The sequence below is a fragment of the Hetaerina americana genome, unplaced genomic scaffold, assembly GCF_022747635.1.
Source record: "Hetaerina americana unplaced genomic scaffold, ioHetAmer1.1.p SCAF_97, whole genome shotgun sequence".
Taxonomy (NCBI): domain Eukaryota; kingdom Metazoa; phylum Arthropoda; class Insecta; order Odonata; family Calopterygidae; genus Hetaerina; species Hetaerina americana.
In genome coordinates, this window is record NW_027287616.1 from 455,298 (window position 1) to 477,814 (window position 22,517).

Genomic DNA, 22,517 nt, shown 5'->3' on the forward strand with positions numbered 1-22,517 from the left:
TCGGCTTTCGTTCAAACCACGGGCGATTTAATTTCGTCATAAATAAAATAAAATGAAATAGCAATATCGACCAAAACAGTTTCAAATAAAGAGTTTCACGATAGAGATTCCAGAAAATGTTGTCCGAGGGCGAGCGAGCCAAAGGGAAGAAGAAAGGGCGAAAGGAGAAGGAGGGAAAAGGGCGTTTTCGGCGCAGGATAGGTCGGTGGGATGGGGGGGGGGAGGGAGGGAGGCCTCGATGATCGGCAAATAAGAGTTGAGCGCGCCAAGAAGGCGTCGCAACAAACGAGTGGCAGCACCCGCGCGCAGTAGACATTTGAAATGTGACCGCCGAAGAGTGCGCACAAGTAGGTCAACAGAACACGAGTACGACACGCACCAGAGTGCACCACTCCAAGTCGACCTGCGATATGTGACTGTTTGTTTTCGATAATCGATGGAGAGCGGTCTATGGGGGCGCATTTGTCATTTTTTTTATCGACGACTATCAAGAACACTTCGAACGATCTCGGTGACCCAATTAGGCCGGCGGTAGTTTTTCGATCAAAACTCCAAAGAGTGGGGAGAATGTAACGAAATATTGACCTCCGCGCGTGTCTATTCGTCCCGTTCCAAATTTTGCGGCAACGATTGGAACGAATGTCCACTTCCTTAGAGGAAATAATTATCGCTCAATGCCCTCCGTGGCGATTATTTCCGGGGGATTGAGGTCCGCTGGGCGGATCTCGTAGAGCCGGGAGAGGCTTCTGGGAAGAATGGGAGAAGGGAAAATGACGCCCAAGGGGACGAGAGGAAGGCAGAGCCTCGGGAGCTGAAGGAAGGATCGCGGCAGAGGGCCGACCAGAAAGTAACTTACGTTTCGGCCTAGCGTGTGGCGGTGAGCAATAGGGCCACCATCTTGTTGGTGTCCATACACTGATGCGTGTCGTACGCACTCAAGACACGCACCCTGCCGTGGTGACAGTGTGTGCAGTTCTCCTATATTCTTCTCCCTCGGCGAACCGTCAAAGTGTGCGCCGCATCTGAAAATCCCGCGAGTTGTGAAGTGCGATCTTTGATTATGTTTTTACTGGCAAAATAATCGCAAGTCAATTAAAAAGGAATAGGCAACTTTGTTGAAGTGTGTACGGAGACGGAATAATGAGTGGAGGAGGCAGTGGTGCATTCTAAGTATAAAAATGACCACAGCACCAATGTTCACGACGAGGACATCGCAGAGGTCGGTCTAGCCAGATGAACTGACGGCGAAAATCAGCAAAAACATTCGTATAAATCGACGATTTACGATTACAGATCTCTCGATAGACGTCGTGGCAGTGCTTTGACAGTGACGCAAAATTGCACGCTGGTCTAAACAATTGATTCAAATATATAAGGCGGTGGGAGATTTCCGGAGACGGAATTGAAAAGCTTATGTATCGTTGTGATAAATTCCTCAATTGGAAAGTCGACTGTGTAAAAAAAAGCTTAAGAATGTGCTTTTGAAATGTATTCAATAAAAAATTGTCTTGTCACTGGGTTCATATTTTATTTCAAGACATAAGTTGATTTCTAGACAACCCTCGTATGCTCATATTTTTAGCCTCATTCTGCTCCATTAGAAAATCCTTTGCAAAACCGTTTATTTGAAGTACATTTTTATTATGGAAAGAGGAAAAGAAGGCGATGGCTCGGTTAGGAGGAAATGGAAATGTGGATTAGGAGAAGAATAACAAGAACAAGATGGACGGACAACAAAAGCAACTTAGAGAAGTTTTGAGAGAAAGTAAAGAGGAAAGGAATTTGATAAAAGAGATGGAGATAAGGAAAATTAAATTCGTTGGACATGTTCTGAGACATAGCAGCTTCCTGGAAAATATGGAGGGGAAAATAATATGAATACGGGCCACGGACACCTCCAGACACAATCTTCTCGATTCAATTCAACAATGCGAGTGAGTAATTGATGCTAATGGCAAACGCAGTCGGCAGATAGACAGGAATTAGAGTGATCTGAATGTGGAATGAACACGGAACGATTTCCCAACCCTGCCTCAGTCGCGCTGGTTGGGCCCGAGTCTCACGCTGCAAGGAATACGAGCACAGGTGAGCACATAAGATCATTCCAATCCAATCGGTCGAAATTCCCTCATTCTGCCCTCTATGCTCCAACAAATGATATTTGGCGAGATCTCCATGCGGTAGCAAATAAATGATGAATTCGCGGAGGTGATCAGCAACCACATCGCAAATCTCTCGCGACAGGATGCATTAAGGTTAAATATTATTGAATGCTGACGCATTTAGTGGTGGGTATCATTCCGAATCCCGTGGGAGAATTTCAGACAAAATCAAGGGAACAGATACATTTTCAAAAGCGTGAATTTTTATTAGGAGATTAACTGGGAGGACTGATTAGTGAAATATGAAGAGCTCCTCTATAAGAAGGGGAGTTTGTCCGCGGCATCCGATTGGCTGCTTCCTCTCCGATGGAAACTACAAGTTAACCAATCGCATCGTCTTGACGCATTGCTGTACGCCATTAATTCCAATTGTACATTATACACCACAGGTTTGTTTCGTCCGGCGTTCCTCTTGGGAGCTGTTTCATGATGGGATAAGGATAAGAAATCTTACACGAATATTTGCAACAGCAGAATGTTTGAAATTGTGAAAATGGCAAATTTGCTGTGTCTTTTTCAGAGCCCATTCATCGGAGGCGAGAGAACATATGAATTCTGGGAATATTTGACCACTAATCACCGTGATTCGGTAGAAAGACAAACGTTACTCTGCATTAATTGCATTAAATTTCATTCGGCTGAGTTATGACCCTTAGCAAGCCACGTTTTCCTCCTCCCTGCTTCCTCTGTGACCAGTGCAACGGCAGACATCCTGACCCCTGTCTACTGGCGCCCCCCCCCCCTTCGCCCCGACCACATTTACCGGATATCCTCACAGATCCCTTCCCTGGAATTTCGGGAAGGCGTCCAGGAAAAAAAGGAGGACTCGAGGGTCCTTTGAAAGGGCGCGGTGTGACTAAGATGGACGAGGGGAGGCGGTCGAGGGGCGATGGCGGGATCCGCACCCCTTCCTCCCGACTTCCTCCTTGGCGTCGCACTCGCCCTCATTCGTCAGCCACCCAATTTCTTCTGGAGCAATAGAAGCGGCGGCCCTCCATATCTGCTATCGTTTTCACACTCAACGACCGGAAAATTAAATTCGACAAAAACTTCTTCATCCACTGAGTTCGGATCGCGGCGTATATAACGGGTATCCGTTTGGATAAAGTTTTGGAATCATCCCCCGGTGATTAATGGCGTGCACTATCTCAGTCACGAGGGATCAAGGTTACGTGCGCCATTCCACGCTTCTCCTGTTCATATTTCGTCGTGCATTTCGCAACACGTCACACACAAATAATCGCGCATTTTTCTCGTTTTCAATGCCCTCCACACTCATTTGCTGCAGCATTAGTGCACAAATATGTCCGAGGAGTTTCTCAAGAGAGTTGAAGGGACGAGACCGCAGTATGTGCATCAATGACTACCGCTCACTCGCAACCACCGAATAGCAATGGCACCGGATGGCACTCCTTATCTTCACCCTAAAATGAGAATGTGTGGGGCAGCGTTCTCCATCGAGGATTAAGTTCTCGGGAGAAAACGTTTTAATGATAGCAGAGAAGAGCGTAAGTACTTCGGATTACCTGCAGTCATCTATCATACAACGGCATTTTAAACGATATTATAAACATTTTGTCGAAACATTTTGTGGTTCACGTAAGTCTCCAAAATTGAAAGCAATTGGTACTACTATACTTGTGGATTAAATTAAACTCTATTACCCTCTATTTCCGTGCATATAACTTTACCATGGTTAAAATAACCCAATTAAAAGCCCAATTTAACCCAATCAAACCCTTCTATTTCTAAAGACGAAATAATGCGAAAAACATACTTAGACTCAAACCGAACAAAAATTAAAGGAATGAATGATTAGAAATCTGAAAGAAATGACCTCATTTCGTAATTCTTCGACGCGTGCACGAATGGCTGAAACTTCGTCCGATTCGCAATAATTGGGAGGTTGGTTTGCCGTGCGATAGGCATTGACCGGTTAAATCATTTTGCTGGAAAGCGAAACTCCATCTCCCACACTCCCACAAATCTCATTCAAATGCAAATCACCGAAGTCTCCTACCGCTCCGCCATTCCCGCGAAAAACTACATCTCTACCCATACTTCTTCTCGCACCACGCCCGCATCATCCGGGGACGTCCAATGCGGTTTCAAAATTCGCACGAAGGGAAAAATAAATCATGCCCCGCTCTTCTGCTGTCTCAAGGATCAGCGCAACATGGGAATGCGTATTTGTATAGAAAGCAGAGAAAAAATGACAAATATCGATTTAAGCACGTGGAAATATGTACTTTTCCCAACCTTTTTTTATGTTTTCACACTTTTCTCAATATCGACCATTTCGGCGATGGAAAGAGTAAAGAAAATATAGTGACAATTTCCCACTGGATAAGTTAAATAGCAGCACCCGGTTTCGATGTATTAAATCATCTTCAGGTGTAAATCTATCCAGTGGAAGATTGTTACTGTCCTCTCTTTATTTTGCTTGAATTCCACCTCATCACGCCTGAAACTAGTCAAAGTATATCAGTCCCTACTGTTTATTTTACGGGCATAAGCAAGCATTGATCTGTCAGCAGTCTTCAGAGGTAATAAAAATCTTGCAGGATTTACAGTTGGAAATCCAAGTAAAAAAAGAAGAGAGTGTTCCAGCAAATTATGGTGAAACCGATCGGAAAAGATTTATAAATTCAAATTATATCCAAAATTATATTGAAGAACTGTTCTTATTCATGAGGATATTAACAAACCCCACGAACTGGTGCGCTAATTGCACGTGCCCTTTCGTTCTCCCCGCAACCGTAAATACTACTTTGATTGTAGACGCCGACAACCTCAAGGTTTTTCATACCATACGTATGGTTATGCCTAATGCCATGCCCTGTGAAAAGAAATTTACTAGATCTGTCGGAACTGAACGCAGCTGATCTCTGTCTTCTTCGTTTGAGTACGAAATATCATATTTTACAACCCAACACGCCAAACACATTACGGTGGTGAGAATTCTCCCGTCGCTATGGCTGTCATAACGCACGGACGCTCGTGTCCTTCGGGGAAGATGCCCTTCCCGTTCCCTGGAAGGAAGAGAAGGGACAATTCGCGATGAAAAGGACGGAGATATGAGCGTGGCGGGGGTGGGCTCGGCACGACTTCCTCCCTCCCCCCTCTCGTTCCGTCCATTCTCGGGGGTACAACGCACACACGCAAAGAAACACGCCCACACGCGAAACGCTCGACTGTCCTGTCGACCCCTCGGCGCCCCCCGAGGATCCGTCCCCGAACGCAGCCGCTCTTACGTGGGCACCGCTTCCCTCGGCCAGGGGCCGTTCGCTTTCTCAGCCAACGTGAATGGCAATGCCCCGCCGCCACGATGAACCTCCGACACTCATTCGCGAAAGACAATAAATCGTGCTTTATGCTTATGAGAAACGTCTCCATGACGAGGAATAATATTGAGAGTTTCACCCAGAAGTTACAATTCCACCTTCACTACCTGGGTCCACTCAGGCGAAATTATAAAGAGGTTTGCCGATAAATCTGCCCATAGCCAGGTTTTGAAATTGGCAGAGCTGACGGTATATTATTCCTCGACTCGAAAAATATCTCACTGATTACATTGCATTTAAATGCAAGAATTTCGGAGCGTAAAAATCATTCGCCTTGACCGGAGTTGCCTCGATAACTTAACTGGCTAAAGCACTCGGCCGGACATCGAGGGATCCGGGATCGAATCGCGGTCAAGTCGAATGATTTTTACACCCAGAAATTGTTTCATTTAAATTCATATTAGCGGATTTCTTCGTTAAAAGTTACTCTTGCGACATCTCCCGCATTTTCTTGAGATTACATTTAGTTAGTGCGTATTATATCAGGAGTATGTATTATCCCTCAAAGTATAGAGGTATGTGCAATTGCAACGGCAGAAAACAAAAGAAGGAAGCGCTGGATGTCGAAGATTAATTGTGAAGATTTTCAAATGAAGCGATCGATTGATCTCTTGAGAAAAGGAATTCACATTCAATCTGAAAAAAACAATAAAAGAGCATATGAGCACTAATACTGCCAGCCATCGAAGTTTGTGCGCATAACACCGCTCTGAGAAAAAAATATTTCTTCTCAAAGACTCAGGTTGTATGCATAAGATAAATCTTTTTTCATTTCCCCTCTTTCCGATCCTGCTTCGATTTCTGAGAGAAAAGCGTATTTCCACTCCCGCAAATCAAAATTGCCTCTGAGCGATAATCCACTCAACCGTACATGTAATTCCTTTCAGCACTTCCGATAATCCTTAGCAATGGACCCAAAGTCACGACATTACCCGCTCCTCGGGTGTGCTCAAACGCCGAGCGAACACCCATTGAAAGAATTTAAATCTTTATTTCATTTCAACTTTGAGAGAATAATCAGCCTAGTTAAAAAAGTCACAGGCATTCGTAATGCAAAAACAAATCGATTACTTCATTCCGATGAAGTTCCGTTGTGTCGCTTCAATTTCTACTGTCTCCCATTAAATACATACCTAAGCCAGCTATTTAATTTCTGAAAAACTGGAACAATTCAGGATAAAACATGCATTTACCCTTGATGAAATTCGAAGAATGCAGAAATAGTCGGCGGAAGAAGTACAGTGATGTTTAAAGGTCGCGATGGAAGGGGGGGAGCACCACAGCTTCAAGCATAACAAGGCGGAAATCCAGACAGAAAGAAGACACTGCTTTTGCGCATGGAGTGTTTGTATTGCCACCTTGGTTTCGTTACAGCGTCACATCTTCCGGTATAGGAAATATTTTTGCTCTTGTGATCCGTTCGATTCCGCCTTCCCCACCTCTCCGGTGTTCGTCCTTTGTGTGTGTTCCTATCCCTTTTCCTTATATCTGTTTCTAAATAAATTAGTATTTATTCGCCGTTTGGCGGGATTCCGTGTTTGAATGTGTATTACGCCAATGTGGCTCGTCTTTTCTTCTGGCGATGCGTGCCACGAAACGCACTGTTCCTATCCTGTATGATGTTGTATGATTCCTTTACCACTATCCCTTCCTCTGTGTGTCTTATATATTTCTCCTGTGGCGGGTGAAACAGCTCCCTAACGCCATCTCTTGGCCAAAGAATCGGGGCACTTGGTTGCATAAAGCATCACAGATCTCAGTGTAAATTACGCTTCCTGTATAGCTCAAGTGGTTAGAGCCTCCGCCCAGTAAGTGGAAAGATCCATGGTTCAAATCCTGGTCTAGGAAATGTTTTTGCATTCGTGATCTGCTGGATCCCGCCTTCCCCACCTCTCCTGTGTTCGTCCTTTGTGTGTGCTCCTATCCCTTTTCCTTATATCTGTTTCTATATAAATGAGTTTATATATAATTATTTACATATATAATAGTATATTATTATTATTAGGTAATCTACTGTTAAGGTAGGTTTTTGGATGGACATAGGTGCTAATTAAATAATTTGTGACCCCTAGTAAAAACCAACATCCAACTATACATCAAATCCCTCTTCAGCTCTGAGTACTTTCTTCCTCCCTTCATCCCGTCTAACATCCCTATCCTGTTCCTTCCCTTTTCTCGTTTGCCTAACATTCTCCTCTCTATTACGGTCTTCAACATCCGATTGCCGGTAATACACACCCCATCCATTTATCCTGCCTCCATAGGATTTCTCCTCCATAGGAAGGAATCTGGCCGGAAGACTTTGTGAGATCAGTTTTAGTTCCTATTCCGAAAAAGGTAAAGGCTACATCATGTGAGGACTACTATATAGGACAACAAGTTTGATATCCCACGCAGCTAAAGTTGTTCTCAGGATCATAAACAAAAGGATTGAGAGTAGGGCAAATTATTACTTAGGGGATGATCAGTATGGGTTTAGTAAGGGGAGAGGTACGCGTGATGCCATTGCAGTAATGAGATTATTAATCGAGAGGAATATAGAACAAGGAGGAGGGATTTGATGACGGGGACGTTGAGCAAGGATGTTAAGAAAAGACTCGTAAAAACTTGGGGTATTGACCGGGAGCAGGATGTCGAAGACTGTAATTGAGGGGAGAATGTAAGGCAAACGAGGAAAGGGAAGGAACAGGATAGGGATGTTAGACGGGATGAAGGGAGGAAGAAAATACTCAGAGTTGAAGAGGGACCTGATGTAGAGCAGGATATAGATTTTTGCTAGGGGTCACAAATTATTTAATTAGTAATTATATCCATCCAAAAACCTAACTTAACCGGTAGATTACCTCGTTATATATATATATATATATATATATATATATATATATATATAACGAGGTAATCTACGAGTAATCTATAACACAAATAGAATATAATAGCAACATTTGCTATTCTATTCTATTTGTGTTATATTGTGTTAGCCCATTATTGTGCCGATCGTGTGAGTTTTTCCGTACAATCGTAATATATATATATATATATATATATATATATATATATATATATATATATATATATATATATATGCCACTCACAGCGCTCCGGCTGCCGTCTCACGCCGAGACGTCGTGTGAAATGCGACGCCTTCCTTGGAGGAGGGCGCCTATTGCAAGTAATCGCAGCAATGCAAGAGCGGCCCTAGCTCTCTCAGGGGAGGGGTTGGGGGAGTTGTTCCTCGCACGGAAAACAGTGGCACATGATCGATCGTAGAAGGGATTTGAGGTGCCAAAGATTCCTCGGTGCGAAGTCTTTTGATCGTGAACACCGAGCGGGTGCCTACGTATTTCAAAAGCCAACATTTTCAGAAGGAGTTGAAAAGAAATCAGGGCGCGCTCCCCGCCCAACACCCACTTAGAACCCTTTTCAGAACCTTGGCGCTAAAATCATGTCACGACACGCACGCGCGAAATAATATGCGAAATCAATTATCATCGCGCCACCGTGGGGTTGCGAATAAAGGGAGGTTAGGAGGGAGAAGGCTGTGCGAGGGGGATGGCGGTGTGTGGGGAAGGGTGGAATGGTAGGGGTGGCTAATGAGAAGAGGGAGGGTGGGTGCGGGTGAGGAAACACTGCAAGAGAGAGGAGGGGGCGTTTAATGGACCGTGGAGAGGAATTTGGAGGGCGGAGGGCTAAGGGGGGAAGTATAGGGTTGGGCGGCAGGGGGTGAGGAATGATAGCAATAATGGAAGATGGTGCGGGGGGATGGGAATCGAGAGGCAAAATTCGGGGGGGATCTGAGGGCGGTGAGGAGTCTGCTGGGGGTGAGATTATAAGGTGAGGAAGGGGCGGAGTAAGGCAGGAATGGAGGCAGGGGAGGAGAGGGTGGGAGTAACACCTTTCATCTCCTCATCACGTTCTGATAAGTCATAAATAATACCTAATGATTTATATATATATATAAATAAATAAATAAATAAATATATATATATATATGTCATGCTGCTTCCCACAATCAATCTTTTGACGACTGCTTCTCCGTTTCGGTGATTGAAATCCTTCCCAAATCTGCTAATATAATAGAGGTGAGAACCCGCGAGATGGCGCATATCTGGGTGGCCCAATCATTGAAACCACCCGGGCTGAACCAAGGCCACTGAATGCATCATATGGCTGCCTACATATTCCCCCCACCCCCTTGTTCATATCCTATTGGTCCCTTACCTCTCCTTCCCCCACCTCTCCCCCGCACATGGCCTCTCCGCTCTCCCCCGAGAACGCCATTCTGAAGACGACAGCCGAGCTGTCGAAACGTCAAATAACAAATTGTGAGTGTCCTTTCTTTGTGTCTCTATATTCTAAAAACCTACATCTGTGTATATATATATATATATATATATATATATATATATATATATATATATATATATATATACAGGTATATACATTAATATATTACGAAATATCAAGTGGAATTCACAAAGGCCATGCCCATTTCTTGCCCCTTCAAATGTAATAATCCAACAAAAATATTTCCTAGACGCCTAGTTTATCACCTTAAATGAAACCTCGCAATTTTTATATCCTCTTAACAACTAGCAGACAAATTGTAAAAATGTAATAACTACGCGAATAGCAAAGAGTAACACGGTAGCAGAAAGGGGACCTTAAAACAAGGCCTCATTTGTTCAAAACTTTCGTATATCAGCTTTTCTCACAACTTTGTAATATATTTAGGTTTCCATAAAATTACTAAAAAGTGCACATATCTTATCATTCGATTTTCAAAGGACCTCCGACGAAATTGTCGAATGACGGCACGGTGCTAAAACTCTGCCATAGAGGAACCAACTGTAGCAACGCTGTGCCAGTCCCGGGGGAGCTGCGCAAATGGCAAACATCACTGGGAGGGCGGGAGGGAGGGAAAGGATCGAGCAATTCGACGGACTTTGTTCGGTATGAAAAGAGGGGAGTTTCTGGTGAGGGAGGGGATCGAGGGTGAGGACCCGAAAGCGGCCGGATTCATTCCTGCGGGCGGGGGTTAAGAGGGAAGCGGTTAGAAGGGAAGGGGGGTGACGAGGGAAGGGGAGAGAGTGCCCATCAAGCACTTTGCGAGGCGGGGCAGTGGGTTCGGGGACGGGAGGGGGGGACCGGACGGTTTTTAACCTTGCAGCCCTCGAGTATAGGAGCCCCCTGTGGGCACTATCTCGTTCGGAGATGCGTCCACCAATCAACGTTGAGATGATTCCCTTCCCATGATTCACGCGACTACGTGTCGTTTATTCTGGGCGCTTTCACTGTCGAGAGGAGGCGCTCGAGGAGTCGGCGCCGGGCCTCGAACGGTGTCGCTAACCAATCCGGGTCTTCAGAAGAAAGAGGCTTACGGAAAGGCTTTCATTCATTGCGGAATACGCGAACAAAATAATAAATTTTAAAAGATGTGGTTTTTATGGCCTAAAAATTAAAATATTCATTGCGGAAATAGATAAAAATTTAGCAAATCATGAACGGAAGATTATTCCGCGTGGTCACTGTCCCCTCTATCGCCGCTAGAGTTACTTTTACACTTTGTTGTACAATGCAGTATGTACATGGAGAATCAGAGGTCTTAAATCCATTTAAACAATTCACCAATTAATCATATTAATTATAAGAAATAACTCCACGGATAATTCAGCTGTTGGACGCGACCATAAAGCTAATAGAACACTTGCGATTTTTTTATAAATACCATTTAATAACTCATCAGGCACATAAACCGTAGATAAACCAACATTTTTCATCCTGCCATACAGTTCATTTCAGCCTCTTGAAATGCGTTTAAGGTTTAGAATGTGTTTTAATCATGTATTTGAATTACTCATATCATTCGGACAGGGTGACGAAAATAGCCGGCCTCCGACTCCGTCGAGAAGATTTTTAACTGTTGTTCTACAGGACTCGCATTTAATTCCAAGATACGTTTCCTCATTTTCAAAGGGAGAGATTCGCTGTCCCTTAATCCTCTCCTCGACAGATAAGCTTAACTTTAATGAATTATGCCCGGGGTTTCCGGACCCCGGGTATGATTCTTGGTCCAGAGTGAGGCCACGGTAGATCGGTTTAACTTCAATCAGTACTCGGGAATTTCCAGGGAAGTTAATATACATCTATAAAATATAGGCATAATTTACAATTCACCTAGAATTAATTAGCATATTAAGACTAGGTTATATAATGAAATATTTTGATTATATACACGTGTCTTTTCGTTCCCAATATCACTATGAACATGTGTACATAGTGAAGAATTCTGCATGTCCGGGTTTTCACCGCGTTGTTGTTTGAAGCCGACAACAGTTTCACCGAAGTTTCATCCGGCGTCTTCAGGTCGAAGACGCCGGATGAAACTTCGGCGAAACTGTTGTCGGCTTCAAACAACAACGCGGTGAAAACCCGGACATGCAGAATTCTTCAAGCCACCGCCGCGAAAATCTACGCAGCCATGTGTACATAGTGTATTTGCACAGATATCTTATTTTTGTAGATACAGTCACGTAATATATGAGGAGAACAGTTGCATTCAGACAGTAAAACGTCGTTCATTGATTATAAAAATCAAAAATCGAAGGAAATCGAGTCGCACAAAATGTTTAATTTCGTTTCTAATCAATTGTTATGTCCTGTAGTTTTCGACTCGGCTCTGAGACAGAACCACCGAGTAAAACTTCAAGGCTCAATACTCCAAAAAAAACGTAAACATTTCCATCCCAAAGCCACCGTTTACAACTACTCCATGGCGCCCTTGCCGTCCCTTCAATTAAGTTTGACTGCCAATGGAGATTTCAGCAGCATTTCAAATACGAGGAAAGTTAGCGGAGTGTTGAAATGAAAAAAGAAAACAGGTTTTTGAAATCTAAGATTAGGCCCAGTTTGCAGTCATTTGAGTTTTTAAATAAGACGCGAAGAGGCAAAATCTTTCAATAATGAAACCGTTCACCCTGGAAAATACACGGCCAAACCTCATTAACGTATGAGTAAGTGCTTTCTGCAAAATGAGAAATATCGGCAAATAAGAGCCAAACAACCAATCTATGTACATCTATGATACAAAAGATAATAAATTCGCAAATACATAAGGTACACCTAACGAATTGTCGATTATTACACCATTCCCCACCGAGGAGGAATGAAAATCTCCTAATTACCGACTGGATTCGAGAACGGAATTTGAAAGGAATCCAGCGGGAGGAATCCCCTTACCATTAGCCGGCCAAAGTGACCACTGTGAGCGAAGCAGCCTGGATATAAATCCTCTCGGCCGTATTCTAAAAACTTATAATGAGCTTCGGCGAGACCCTTCCGTGGATTTCCTATCGCAACACTGCATTCGAATTCATAAAATTAAGAAGTTGAGGGCTTCAAAAAGACGTGCGGTGGTGGAAAAGGGTGTGGGACTGGCGCTGGCTGGCGCCGAGGGGGAGAAAACGTGCACCGGGAGGTCAAAAGGAAAAAAGAGAGTAATAGGCAAACGAATAAAGAATTAGGGTCAAGTGGAGGGAGGGATGGGGCGGTTCTTCCAAGATTTTCCTTTTTCTAGCGGGCGGGATTCCCTCCTCGAGAGTTTCCACGAAGGGAACTGAGCCACGTCTCCATGGAAACCACCCGCAATTATTTTTCAGCCTCTCTCACATAATATACTATATGGACCATTCGGAATTTCCCTCCCCTCAAGATGCCCTCCCACTCAGACAGGCTGATCATCGCCATCGCCTATGGACAGGGCGGCGTCTACAGGAGAAGAGGAGACATTAAACTCTTGAATTCTATTCATAAATGCATCAAAAGATTCCATTTACGTTTCCAGGGGATCGATCCATAGAGGGTACTATTCTTTTATTCCTTCCCTTTCCTTAATTTGGTAAATTATTCCTTCAAAAATATTAACACATAGAAAAGAAAATATATACTCAAGAAGAGCCAAGTGGATGCGGGATGATTGCCCTTTCAAAAATAATAATAATGCCGTTCGCTGAACACTTGAGTGAATGATTCCTTTTGACCGCGAGAGGCAGTTTCTTTGATGCCCCGCCGTTTCTCTTCGCTCGGTCACGGCGCGTGTGTGCGTGTATCCGCGCACCCGTCCCGACAATCACCGCAATATATTCCCCCTCCCACATTTCCCCTGCGCAGCCGAAAGATATGTATATATATATATACTATATATATATATATATATATATATAATATATATATAAGGAAGGGGAAAGAAAGAAAGGAAGGGAGAGGGAGTGCTAAGGAGGGTTGCGGGAGTCGGCGGTTCGATCAACACACATAAAAACTCGAAAACTTTTAATGATGTAAATTTCAGAATGGGGATGATTTCCATCGTCTGTGTCTTTTTTGAAATATTCTATTAGAAAGGCGCGCCGGGAGCGTGAAATTGGATGGAAGTACGTGACCAATGAGCGAGCCCATTTTTGAAAGAGGTAGGGGGCAAAGGAGATAGAGATAAGGGAGAGATGGGGTGGACTGTATGTAATGGGTGAGTAAGAAGCGAAATTATGAAAGCCCTTTCATACCAACTGTTTTCGTGAAAAGGCGGATTAATAATTGAGAACCTGGTCAGAAACTGATGACGGTGGAATTGAAGGATTTCTACGGCAAATTAAGAACTCAACCCCAGTGGTGGGCAACCAGTGCTCGGGGTCCACTCCTGACCACAACGTTGAGCGGAGTTCGTTGATGGAGAGAAGAGTGAGATGATGAGTGGAGTCGACTCGCTTCGGTCTCTTAATTTCATATTCATTCGATTTTTGGAAATAAAAATAATATGGGATCCGAATAAATCAACTATCATATCACTTAAGAGTGGGACGCGGTAGTCCAGGGGGTAGAGCGTTGGACTACTGACCGGTGGGTTCCGTGTTCGATTCTCGGGCAAGGCACTTGAGGCCCCTGCAGCTCCGACCAAGCTATGTGATTTTAAAGATCTTCCTGGGAAACCATAACCCGCACAGGGAAACCCTGCCCTGCCCCCCCAACCCTGATGTGTGAATTTCACTCATCAGGGTCTCACACGCCGCATAGGGCTTGGTACTGGGTGAACTCTACCATCACCTGTCAAACCGACCTTCGGGTTGATTACTGTGTTTATGATTTTTTTTATCACTTAAGAATTAGGCTGGTTGAAATATCCTCGATTATTGGCATCAGATTGAAAATATTAATACTTTTTATAAATGCTGTTCGACAGATCTTTTTAAATTTAAATGTCAACATACTGAGGGAAATTAAATTAATTGCTGGCTTATTTCGATCATTCGTCCAAAAAAAGTCACGAAGGAGTCATGAAATGCGGACGTGCGACATCTGTTGTGGCGCTGGTGAAATCAAAGTAAACGCCGAGGCAAGTGGTTCGGTTAATATCGTGGCGCTCAGACCAAGACATACAAGAACGGCAAGATGCTTGGAAAGATTCACACCCAAGGTCGCGTCGCTCGAAAATGTCCGCCGCTTCAAATGCGACGCCACGTGCGTGATTGTGGAAATATTTCCTCGATGACGCGGCGCTAATTACCGCGCAATGTTCGGAGTGGTGGGATGAGGCATGCATAATGATAATACGGCGGTCAAAGTTATGTGGTGTTTTTAAAACGGAAATATTGGCATGTTTCAGCATCCTTAAGGGTGGGGAGCTTTTTCGCGAGGGTGACGAAAGGGGGAGGGGTCGGCATTTCCAGAATATACGGGCTCGTCAGGAGTGAGAGAGAGAGAGAGAGAGAATTGTTGAGAGGGAGGGGGTGAGGTTTTAGAGGGATATGGGGCGGGAGGGGTGGGGTAGTTAGTGCGTCTGTAATTAAGGCGAGACTTAAGATAAGGAGGGAATGCTTGGGAATGGGGTGATGCAAAGTGAGGGGCTAAAAATGGTGGGGGAGAAAGTGATGGTAATGAGGTGTGGAAGAAATAGGAGACCTTGGACCGAAGGGGGATTCCGGGGGGTAAGAGGGGGAGGAGGAGGGAAGGGGTTCTTGGAAGGGAGTTTTGAAAGAGATTACGCGATGGTTAAGGGCGAGGGAGCCAACTTGAACCGCAGGACACATTCACAGAAAGTGTGGAAAAGGGATAAGTGGGAAAATATTTTTCAATCGTGTGGTTACGTGCACCAGACGCTGGATGATTAATTTGTTTACAGTGATTCAAATAGGAATAATAAATGCAATTTCTTCAGCCCAACGTAAAGAACGGACTTACAAATATATTGTCATCATTTATTAGCCCCTAAATTGGAAGTTTCCCCTAAATTTCAGGTTTTAAGTAAGCAATTAAGTTGCTCCTCCAAATTAAAACTATACTTTTGTCACGTTTACTTTTTTAGCCTGAGAATTATTTTCATTTTGCAAAGTCAATTTACCTTGGCTGACTCCATCTCCTCGAGACCTTTGCTGAAATTAAGATATCAATCATCGTGATCTGATGCCCCTCCAGGACATGTCACTTATTTATGCTGTCCATCCTCATTTGTACGCACATCCATACCTTCCAGAGTAATTCAAGGAATACTTTTCTTGATCTCTTTCACCATTCGATGTAATTATAATTATCACCGCCTAGTTTAATTTTTAACGCTTTATTGAAGTATCAATTCAATCTCTCAAACTTTAATCTCGACCAGTGGTTGGTACTAAATGTACCGAAATATTCACGTGTCATGGTATATAGAACAATTCACCTCTTGAGTGAGCCGACTTAACGTGATATTTTGGCATTTATTGGAGTAATCGAATTAGCAAGAGAGCGTTTAAGAAAATCTCGCGAAGCGGATTTACGTATAACATAGCAATTCATGCCTGCATACCATAATTCAAAGAAAGAAATTGGCCATGCTGCTCTGATGTGGTGAATTCAATGATTGGGCGAAACGCCGAAAACATTTAAATTTAAACTCCAAATGAAAACGTAAAACATGAAGATTCAATTCTCCCAATTCAATAGTGCACATTGCCTGTTTCATTTTCTGAACGAATATTCTCAGCTCTTGTCTTTCGCTATTATATTCCCAACCCACTTAAAATACTCAAGCATTGAATATAAATGTAAAATGATATGAAATACTCAGGAATTAACTTATTTGCGTTAAGAATAGCAAGATGAACGTCCTATGTACATATCTTAAGTTGTTCTGAAGCAGGCTTTCAAATTCTTGCCGATACGACCCACAAACACGAATGAGCCCAAAAGACATGCAAAACGTGGGAGAAATTCAGTTTTATTCAGAGCTCAGGTTTTATTAACGTAATGGTATGCGGCCTTGGTCCAACGGAGAACTGATCCTTGAAAAGGCCTCTCTAAAATGCGTCCAGATTTGAGTAGGATTGTGCAAGATCTCAGGGGATGCTGAACCGGAGTTGAAAGCCAGACGGAAGAAGAAACTTGGATGGACGCAGGTGATTTCAAAGATTAGTGTGTATCCTTGAGACTCTCAAAGTGAGTGGTTCATCCCGCCAATCGGATGCCGATCCCTTCAGGCGGATTGCCCCTTTCGAGGAAAATCGTTATGAGAGCGATGCGAAAGCGACACTCCACGTGTAGTCGCAAGCCAGGGGAGGCACTGCATCATTTGACCCGATTACTTGCTGGTGCTTCCAGCCTCACTTTCTCACAGCGGCTTGCAATATACGTCTGGGTGGTAGAAGCGACTCCCTAGTCTTAATCTCGCACCAAATTAGAGCCGACTATCTACTTATCTCCTCATTGAAAAGTTTGCAAATGCATGATAGGAAACAAACCGCCCCCAACGTAATGAGAGAGTGTGCTCATCCTTGGTTTTTTTATGCGTACTTTTCCATTTGTCCGATTTATTGTGTAGAGCATCCGCCGCACAGATATTATGTCTCGAAAATATCCGATTATACGAATTGCATTACTGCGAGGCGATAATTTGGGAAAACAATTCTTTCATGATTTAAATAATTCGTTTCACAGATAGAATCAAAGCGAGTAAAGAAAAGTAAGTAAAGGTTTCGATTTCACTAAAAATTATATTAAATGTGTGTATATATATATATATATATATATATATATATATATATATATATATATATATATATATATATATATATATATATATATATATATATATATATATATTTCGTCGACGTCACACGGAAGTGTTGAATAATAAATGGGACAGCAACAAACAATATAGAAACACATAAAAAGATAATTTCGACGGAATTATGCTCCATCTTCATCGGAAGATATTGAAGTAATGTATATATATATATATATATATATATATATATATATATACATATATATGTATATATATATATCTTCGAAATGGAAGGCTCTTCGGCGACGCACAAAATATAAAAACACAGATGTAGATTTTTAAACCATAGAGACACTAATAAAGGACATTCACAATATGTTGTTTTGACGTTTCAACGGTTCGGCCGTCGTCTTCTGAAGACGACGAAGACGACATTCTGAAGACGAAGGCCGAACCGTTGAAACGTCAGAACAACATACTGTGAGTGTCCTTTCTTTGTGTCTCTATGATTTAAAAATCTACATCTGCGTTTATAAATATATATATATGTATATATATATATATATATATATATATATATATATATATATATATATATATATATATATATATATATACACACACACACACACACTTTTTAGGCAATGGTGTAAGCCGCACCAATAAATAGTCTTTCGCATTAACTTAAAAAAAACTTTGGATGAGCAGAGAGCGAACTACTGGCCAAGTACATTCCAGGAGGTTCTTATTAGGGATTTCCTGGAGGATACCAACACACCCCACCCCAACTGCACCCAAAGACGCTTCCCCCCGGCGGACTTGGGCGAACTTAGAGGGGAGGGAGGGCGCGAGATCCGCTCCCTTCCCCCCCCCCGGCCCCTCCTGACAAAGGGGCTGGGGAAACAAGCCCCTCTCATCTCGCATCGACTTTTAATGGCATGCAAATCGCTAAATAATCCATCCCATCGATTAGCAATAATTGCTGGAATCACACGGGGCGGGGCGCCGCTTCTCCCATTCCCCTTTGTGTGCTGCGCCCCCCCCCCCCCCCCCCCGCCCCCTGGATATGAGGGAGCGGAAGGAAGGCGCGCGTGCTGGGAGCAGAAAGTTTTAAACGAATTGATTAGAGGCGGCGGTGGGTGGGGGCGGGGGAAGTGTGCTCGGTGATCAGTTGCTTAGCAGCGCCAACCCCTCCCCCGCAATCACCCCCCCTAGGGACCTCTTCCCTTATTTAAAGCAACTAAGTCTTCCATTTCTTCGTCTCCGTCGCCCTCCCATCCTTAAGCCCCCCGTTGAAGGAGGGCGCCCTGGAGGCTCGGGGGAGGAGGAGGAGGTGGTGCTTCGGAGAAACTTTACGGGGGGGGCAGAAATCCGTCAGCTTCAACCCCCGCCTCCCCTTGACACGCCGGGCTGACGGCAGCACAATCGGGAGAGCGCGGCACGGGGGGTGAAAAGGGGCCGGGCGGTTCAAATGGAAGCAGCAGCGCGTGTCGCGGCAACCGGCGAAGGGGCGACCGAGGGCCTCATCTCGCGGCGGGCGTGCGTGATGCCACGGCGATTCCGGCGGACTGGTTGCTTTTGCAACAAATAATCGAAAAAGATGCTCCTCCCAAATAAGACTAAGTAGGTTGCCTCGGTGAAAGAAAACACTCCCATTTGGCGATGGGAAAAGGCCATTTCGTTGGATGAAGGCCAGCGAAGGAATCAATTGCGAAAATGGTGGAAAGTAATGCAAAACGGTTCCCAGGGAAATACGGGGATGCTGGAGGCGTACTATTTACAGGCGTGCATTTGTCATGCCCGGGAATGAGAGGCGGGAGAAGAACCAATCAGGACGGAGGAGGAAGAGTGGAAGTAGGGGAGGCGACCGAGAGAGCTAAGGTCATTTGCTTCCTTAGGGATGAATGAAGGGCGGAGAAAAACCCAACATCGGTATTAGCCTACTCTTGTAGAAAGGCGCCAAGGGGTCACATTCAGCCTAACGTCCCATCCGGCGGACGGCGTACTCACTGAAAGTGCTCTCCAAGAAACACCTCAAATAGGGATCGGGATATCACTGAAAAATATTTGTCGTCTCCAGTATTCGAACCCGGATCCTCTCGGGGGTAAGCCCGTAAGTTAGCCACCGTACCGCCCCTGCGCATCCTATAGAATTAGGAGATGGTTTGGTGGACGAATCATCATGATACAATATTTGCCCCAACACTACTCCGCTTACCCAGCCCGCCAAACAGCGTGCGATCTCAAACTTCACAAAATTGTGCGCCATGGCTATAGAAATACTTGGAAGTTGCAAATGTAACAGAACTGACCCTCCGACAATTCCGGAAGGATCTTCGTGATATCCTCCAATGCCTAGAAACCAACGAAAAAGCATAAGGGGAAGAATCATCAAGGACAATAAATTCTGCCTGGAAGAGTCTGTAAACTGGTTGCGCTGCTGCTGCAGAGGCTCTGCAGGCCCACCTTCTGTGGAGAACACACTACGACCAGCGACCCAATGCCCTGAGTACAAGTGGCGCCTCAGCAAAAGACACGGAAAAGTCAAGGATACATATATCGGAATCACCAAGCAAATGCAGTCATGTAATTTTACCATGGAAGGATATTTGCCATCCAAGCAATAAACTCCCTCCTTCAGGATGCACCAGCGTTATTCCTTTTCGAGGTAAATACATACTCGTACTTTTGTGAAGGCCGTTTTATTAATTTACACTTTTATTCAGGAATTTCATGAGTTGTTTTGCCTTAAAATTCCGCATGATCATTGTTAATATAGTTTTAAATATTCGACTCCGTGGTACCCAGCAACGGATCAGTCTAGTTCCCATTAAGTCAAAGAAAAATGAACGCCTCTGGGAACGATTTGAAAATCAAACGAAATAAGGTATTAAGTTCGCATTCCAAGGTATCCACTACCATCTTGGGTATTTAATATACATGACCATTCAATATAAAAATATATATATATATATATATATATATATATATATATGTAAAACAAGTTCGATTGCCGGGTCAGGCACTCTGGGCACCTGCAGTCCACACAAGCTATGTGATTTTTCGGGTACCAAGTCTTCCTGGGAAACCATTACCGGCACAACGAAAGGAACTGGCCCCCCACCCTAATGTGTGAATTTCACACGCCGTCGGGATTTGTACTGGGTGATACTACCATCACCTACCAAACCGACCTTCTGGTTGATTACTGTGTTTATGGTTTATATAAAACAAGCTCTGACAGCAACAAACAATATAAGAACACATAAAAAGATCAATCACACGTTATATCTTGGTAATTTCGACGAAATTCAACTCTGTCTTCATCGGAAGATATAGAAGTAATGACTGCTAGAATAGGAGAGGTGAGGGGTGCGAGAGAAAGGGAAGGGGGGCAGGGTAAGGGGAGAACGGGAGGTGGAGGATGGGTGAAAGGAATGGTTGGGGGAGAGAAAAGGGAGAGGAGAGACTAGAGGGGAGCGGATATGGGGAAGGAGTGAGAGGGAGGAAGTGGAATAGACACAAAATCGGAAAAGAAAACAATCTGCTCACCACAACTGTTGCATGATCCGAGACCCAGGTTTCAACTTACAAAGTCGTGTCAAGACCCTGCAAGTCGAAACAAAGGTCACGCACACCAAAACTCATGCGGAAGAACAAAGTATTCACCTCTCCGATATGCATTGCGTCCACAAAGTGATAATTCAGACCATTCTCATTAGTGAACGACATTGAGACCGGGATGCTAATAGGCCAAACAGAGCCAAATTAATGCCATTTCAAGTGTTTTTAATTTTATACGGTTATCGGATGTGGGAAGGGACGCTAGGACGGAAGCCTTGTAGCACTCGTTGAAGGGGGTTTTATGTTGGGAAGCGCGTTTAAGGATGGGGAGACCCGCGGACGGGGAGGAGGAAGTGGACGAGGCGCGATGGTTGTTAATCCTAAGGGTCAGGGGTGTGGAACATTGGCACATGTAAAAGGCCGGGCAGAGTTTACAGGCCAGAAAATAAACAACATTCTTGGAAGTGTAGGAGGAGTGGGGGAAGGGCGGGAGAGAGTTAAAAGGTGGTATGGAGTGGGGTGGAGTGGTGAAAATAGGGCAAGTTTGACATCTCCCTCGATGAGAAGGAGTAGGTATGGCTCTGGGGGTGTGACGGGATTTTGCGAGCGGCTTGGTGGATTTGAAGATATCTGCTAGGTTGGCGGGCTGTTTGAAGGTGACAGAGGGGTATTTGGGAAGGAGGTTGGAGGAAGTGTTGTGATTTTTGAGGATGGGGAACAGGTCTTTGAGGATGAATTTGAGATACTGAATGCCTGGGAAGTAGGTAGTACAGATTGAGAGAGGCTGGGAGTCTGTGGTTGCGGCAGGTTTGGGGGTGTAGGAATGTTTGAGTATTTTTTTATGGAAGAGGGAATCTGGGTATCCTCGTTGGAGGAGGGCGTGGTGAAGGTTGTTGAGGTATATGTTGAGGGAATCGGGATGGTTGTGAATACGGTGGCCGCGAATAGAGAGGGAGTAAGGGAGGGAGCGCTTGGTATGGGAGGGGTGGCAACTGCTGTGATGAAGATATTGCTTCTTATTAGTAGGTTTAGTGTGGACAGAGGTCAGGAATTTTATTGCTGAGGGAAATATTGACATCGAGGAAGGTGATCTGTGAGGATGAAATGGTCGAGGTGAAAGACAGAGATGAGGAATCATTGAGTTGGGAGATGAAGGAATTGAGGGAATCTATGCTATGTGGCCAGAGTAGAAAGATGTCATCAATGTATCGGAGCCACAGGAGGGGTTGCAGAGGATAATTGGAAAGGAAATTCTCTTCCAGGACACCGAGGTGGAGGTTTGCATATGAAGGGCTGAATCTGCTTCCCATGGCACAGCCCTTTATTTGGGGGTAATACATATTCTTGATAGAAAAGGAGTTGCGGGTGAGAATGAAATTAGAAAGATCAATGAGAAATTCGGTTCTGGGGATGTGAGGG

General features: G+C 44.2%; 1 protein-coding gene across 1 annotated transcript in view; it reads right to left on the bottom strand.

The window, feature by feature from the left end:
* The window catches only part of LOC139699881 (extracellular serine/threonine protein CG31145), a 326,691-nt gene that overhangs the window by 163,322 nt on the left and 140,852 nt on the right, over positions 1 to 22,517 (bottom strand). The gene's annotated exons all lie outside the window — the stretch shown is intronic.